A 6,000-nucleotide genomic window follows, 5' to 3' on the forward strand; every position below is an offset into this window, starting at 1 on the left:
ATACAGGAACATGTGTTCCTACTATCAGAAAAAGTGAATAGACATATAAAAAATGGACATACTTGTAGGTGTGGACCACAGGAGGGTCACAGGAAAGAGGAGGCAAGTTTGCATGAAAAAGAAAACTATGTGTACAGCCACAACTGCATTACTGATTACACAAGGCACTGTCCACTAAGGCAAGTAAGCATTGTACACAGAAGCTCATTTTTGCACTTTATGATCTTTTGGCCAACAAATAGTATACCTGTGCCACCACATTCTGCTTTGCGCTGTGTAGGGCAAGGGCAACCTCTAATATGTTTACATTCTCCATACACTAGGATGACAACACCACTATGTGTTCACCCACCTGGGGTGCATACTGTACATAAATAACATGTAAAGCACATCAGGTTTATATGCATCCACACTCAGCACATACCATATAACATACAATATAAATGCAAAGCAGCTCAGGACACTTATAATGAACCCCTGGATGTATGGTACAGCTGATATATTACATTACCGCTTTACACATGCATGTGTACAACAATAGTGCAAGGATTCATAATATACAATGGTAAGCTTTGAATATATGCACAGAATATGCAGCTATACGGGAAAATATATTTATCACCCATGCAAACATAGGTACACTGTAGTAATAAAAGAAAGACATCAGATGTGACTGCACAAAATAAATGTGTTTATTTTAAATCTCAAAAAAGTATCAAAAGCAACTAATATGAATGTTCTACATGGATCACCTACATTTTCTTCAGTGCATTTATTGTCCTCTTACTCTGCATACCAAGTTACAGAGGACCCCTCTGTCATGTTGCTGATGTCCTCTTTCTGCAGTTCTTCTTGGAGCTCCTTTTGGCACACTCACGTCACCTTTATCTATTTGATCATCTGTACTCGAGGTGGTAGTAATGTTGGTACTAATGGTGGTAGACCACTATGTCAGGGTGATGTGCAGGCTGCTGTCTTGTGAAGACCTCTTTAGAAGTGCTGTTGAGGGAAATAGCAACTGCTAAGGACCGTCCCACAGTGATGACAACAAGTAAAACTCCAGGACAAGCTGTCAGCAATCAAAGGGACAGGAGAGTCTGAAGTCTTAAGACTACCAGCTAACTGGTCCTAAGACCATAACAAGGGTTGTTTAAATTGTTGCACAGAGTGTTTTTGAGGAAACACACATGGTCCAAAACTGAGACTGGACAGGCCCTGTTCTGAAGCCCTTTGAAGAACCACATAGCACCTGGCAGAATACCCATTTACTTACAAAGTGATAAAACAGTCTCATGTGCCTCAGCCATGTGACCAAGATGCTGGTGAGTCTCTCTAACCAGGTCCACTTTCCAGTAGACCAACTGTCATAGTTATACTAAGTCTTGCTAGAGAGGTGGCCAGAGTCCTGATACACATCTGTCATCACCTCCTGTTGTGCTGTCCCTGGCTTCTCATCACTTTCATCTTCATAGTATAAAAGCAAAAGTACAAAAGAGCAACATCAATGCATGGCCTGATCCACACCTTTATATGTTTATAATTCAAAAGTCAGGGACTATTCCCTTGGTATTCTCAAAATCAGTAGCAGTGAACCAACAGAACACTGGAGAACTGAGACTAAATTTATTTAGCACTTTTGTCCATCTATTGAAGAGTTCTTCTTTGGAATATGATAAAATATGTCCCAAAAATGTAGCAAGTGCAAAATATACTTAAACATATATAGCACCCATGTGTGTCAGCTAACATATACATATTAGTGACATATTACAATGATGTAGAACACACCTTTTAACAGGTCTATTGTTGACCAGAAAAGTATTACTCAGCTAGAACCCTTTTTTAGTGGAGGCCTGGGGAAAAAAGTTTCACAGAAGAACAAAACAATGTTGCATACATAGCATGAATGAGAACAATACAGAGTGAATATAGTTTGGTATTCAAGAAGGTTATACAAGTGCATCCAACAGAAATAAATGCACACATTCAGAGAAAGTAAACTACATTAGAATTAAATGCACACAGTCTAAAAAGTATAAGCATTTCAATTCAGATGAAAAATAAGGTAAGTTAAACATATAGGTATATGCATTTCTCAAAGTCAGGTTGAAGAGAATTCAGCATTTTTCTGGTCAGTTGTAGAGGATAAAGGAGTAGTTGTATACATAGTAGGTTTATGATAGGGAGAGTGTATGGGAGGCTGGAGCAAGAAAGTGCATAACAGCAGGTAGATTGCCATACTGCAGCGAGTACAGTAAATATATGACAGGCTGTAACAGCAGGTTGAGTGCTATACTGCAGCGAGTACAGTAGACATACGACAGGCTGTAACAGCAGGTAGAGTGCCATACTCCAGCGAGTACAGTAGACATACAACAGGCTGTAACAGCAGGTAGAGTGCCATACTGCAGTGAGTACAGTAGACATATGACAGGCTGTAACAGCAGGTAGAGTGCCATACTGCAGCGAGTACAGTAGACATGACAGGCTGTAACAGCAGGTAGAGTACCATACTGCAGTGAGTACAGTAAATATATGACAGGCTGTAACAGCAGGTAGAGTACCATACTGCAGTGAGTACAGTAAACATATGACAGGCTGTAACAACAGGTTGAGTGCTATACTGCAGCGAGTACAGTAGACATATGACAGGCTGTAACAGCAGGTAGAGTGCCATACTCCAGCGAGTACAGTAGACATACGACAGGCTGTAACAGCAGGTAGAGTGCCATACTGCAGTGAGTACAGTAAATATATGACAGGCTGTAACAGCAGGTTGAGTGCTATACTGCAGTGAGTATAGTAGACATATGACAGGCTGTAACAGCAGGTAGAGTGCCATACTGCAGTGAGTACAGTAGACATATGACAGGCTGTAACAGCAGGTAGAGTGCCATACTGCAGTGAGTACAGTAGACATATGACAGGCTGTAACAGCAGGTAGAGTGCCATACTGCAGCGAGTACAGTAGACATAAGACAGGCTGTAACATCAGGTAGAGTGCCATACTGCAGTGAGCACAGTAGACATACAACAGGCTGTAATAGCAGGTAGAGTGCCATACTGCATCGAGTACAGTAGACATATGTTAGGCTGTAACAGCAGGTAGAGTGCTATACTGCAACATGTACAGTAGACATATGACAGGCTGTAACAGCAGGTAGAGTGCCATACTGCAGTGAGTACAGTAGACATATGACAGGCTGTAACAGCAGGTAGAGTGCCATACTGCAGTGAGTACAGTAGACATATGACAGGCTGTAGTGTCTCATATTGTATGGAGCACTGAAGCATGTATGGAACAGTAGCAGAAACCACTGATGTGATTTTGACCTTTTGCTATAGTCATAATACAGTATTTGGTGATTACAACAATTTTTCTTACCAATAGGACATACAATTCTACCATTTTCTCCTTTCTCCTAAGCTGTTATGACCTCAGAGGTGATTATATTTAGCAAGCATATAAGTAATAGTAGAAACCCTGCATCGAATGGGCTGGCACTCTACTACAGCTAGACTGTCACACTGATGAAATAGGACTCAGTGAAGTCATCTATATTCTTATAACTCTTTAGAACCATAACATATGCTGCCTAGATATCTGTATTGTATCTGCTGTATGAAGATGTTTTATGCTGCACAATATATCCATAGAGGTATTCATGACACCTTACAGAAAATACTGTGATTTCACAGTGTAGTAGTACACATGGCTGTGTAACTATAAAGGCTGCAGGCACAACACTTCTGACTCAGAAAAAGAAAACTGCACCCATATATGTAGAGACCACACCACAGTGCAATGGATGCTACACAAGCTGTAGGGTATGCCATAGTTAATAATGGTATATGGTGTTGGCCACAGTATTCAGTATGCATTTGACATGGATGCTTCACTTTACACACTGGCTAGCTAATCATTCTGACATTGTAGTTCTTGGCATGTCACACAATGAGTGCTGACAGAGAAATTTTATACACTGACTGTGCCCTTTCTTACACTGGCAGGCTAGAAAGACTTGCACTATAACTGTTGCAAATGCCGCACAATTGGCAGCAATTATGCACTTTACAGGCTGGCTGATTAGGTGCTAAACACTCACCATGACCCTTCTTTATATTCAACATCTACAACTTGTATCATCATACACACCTACATATGATATTACATAACTTGACCCCTGGATAAATTATAGTTTAGGATGGTGCAATGGTGCAGTGGTGCAGCAGTAGTGTTGTTGCCTCACAGCAAGATGTTCTCCAGTTCAACTCTTGGCTGGGGTGCGTCCTGTGCAGAGTCTGCATGTTCTCCCTGCATTCATGTGGGTTTCCTCTGGGTGCTCTGATTTCTTCCCCTGTCACAAAGACATGCATCTGGAGCATTTCTCCCTGGCCTCTGCTGAAAATTGGTTTTGTTCCAAGTCAGTCTTTCCCGGTAAACAAAAAAATAAATAATTTCTTTCCATACATCCAAGCCAGTTTACCTCAGTAATATTAGCATCTGAAAAGCAATTCAAGAATAATAAGTGTAGAATTGTACTGGAAAAAGGAGTGGGTTCATATGCAAGAAAATAGAAATTATGCTAGATACATATATCAAGGGTACAAAGATAATGCTGCTTGTAGCCAGGATGTGCTTTAGGCAGTCAGGGTGGCAGCGGCTAGGATTGAACTATGTTTGTTGACAATTGCTCCCTGTGAATAAAATGTTAGTGCTGTCAATGAGGAATGTCCAGATTATGACCCTCATTTCACCCTACATAAATATCCCATTCCCAGGTAGTTAGGTTTCAAAACAGAAGACGTGTGTCATAAACAGTGGGGTTTCTCTTTTGGCTAGTATAGTGACATGGAGACCTCAAACATTTTTGATGTATACAGCTTCAATTACAACATTCACAATGGCATCTGTAACCTGTGCACATGGTCAGCTCGTGCATATGATCAGCACTTGAACCACAGTGACCATTGGACCTTGTAGATGTCATTAATTTAAGATGGCCTGACTACACAATTTACTTGAAATGGGACACACATCTGATGGCAGCTGTGTTGCATAGGATGAGCTATGTCATTGTGTGGAGATTTGATATTATTATACATCACAGTTTTAATGCACTTACCGTGATGTGTGTAAGGTGATCTATGATATTTATTAACTCACTGTGGGCTGCACAGCCCCAGTCTATCCTACATGCAGATGGATATGCATACTGTGTGCTATGACATTCTTATTGACAAATGTGACACTCATGTCACAGACCACATTTGTTTCATGTAAACATGACCTTTGCTCAATGAAACACAGGTGCAGCATATCCAGCAGCTGACCTTAACACTGCACTGCACATTCCTACAGTATATGAGCAGGCAAAACAGTGTCAAGCCTTCTGAAAATGCACCACATGTGTTTGCTGGTATAGGATGTATGTATAGTAATAACCTCTGCACCACACCTCCGTGCGCACATCATTTATATATCATATCTCTAATGGGTATTGCACACTTGCTGTGCTAAAACAGAGGCCGTAACCAACATCTCCCAACATGACATATTACCCAAATAACAAACACATGCATACACAAAAATAGAAAAATCTCTCTGATGGCTCTGTTAGAGTAAAATAAGTGAAAGGATAATAATAGCTCTCATTTACAACTTTGAAACCAAGACCTCCAGCATACCATACTGATGTCACTACCAACAGACCAAAGAGCACATCTGAACAGATAAGTGTAGAGGTTTCCCCTAAGAGTTTATTGTTTCAGTTGAGAAGCTCCTATCATGTTAAACAAAGACAATTTAGAAACACATACACCTACAAATACAGAGAAATCCCTCAGCTTAGACAGTGACAGAGTTATAAAAGTGAGAGGATAATATTAGCTCTCATTTTGGACTTGAATCCAAGACCATCAGCATCCTTTACTGGTGTCCATGCTGTTGGACCAATAATAGCATCTGAATAAATAGGTGTCAAGTTTGCCCATAATGAC

The sequence above is a fragment of the Protopterus annectens genome, chromosome 6.part0 (assembly GCF_019279795.1).
Source record: "Protopterus annectens isolate FY-2018-M chromosome 6.part0, PAN1.0, whole genome shotgun sequence".
Lineage (NCBI taxonomy): Eukaryota > Metazoa > Chordata > Ceratodontiformes > Protopteridae > Protopterus > Protopterus annectens.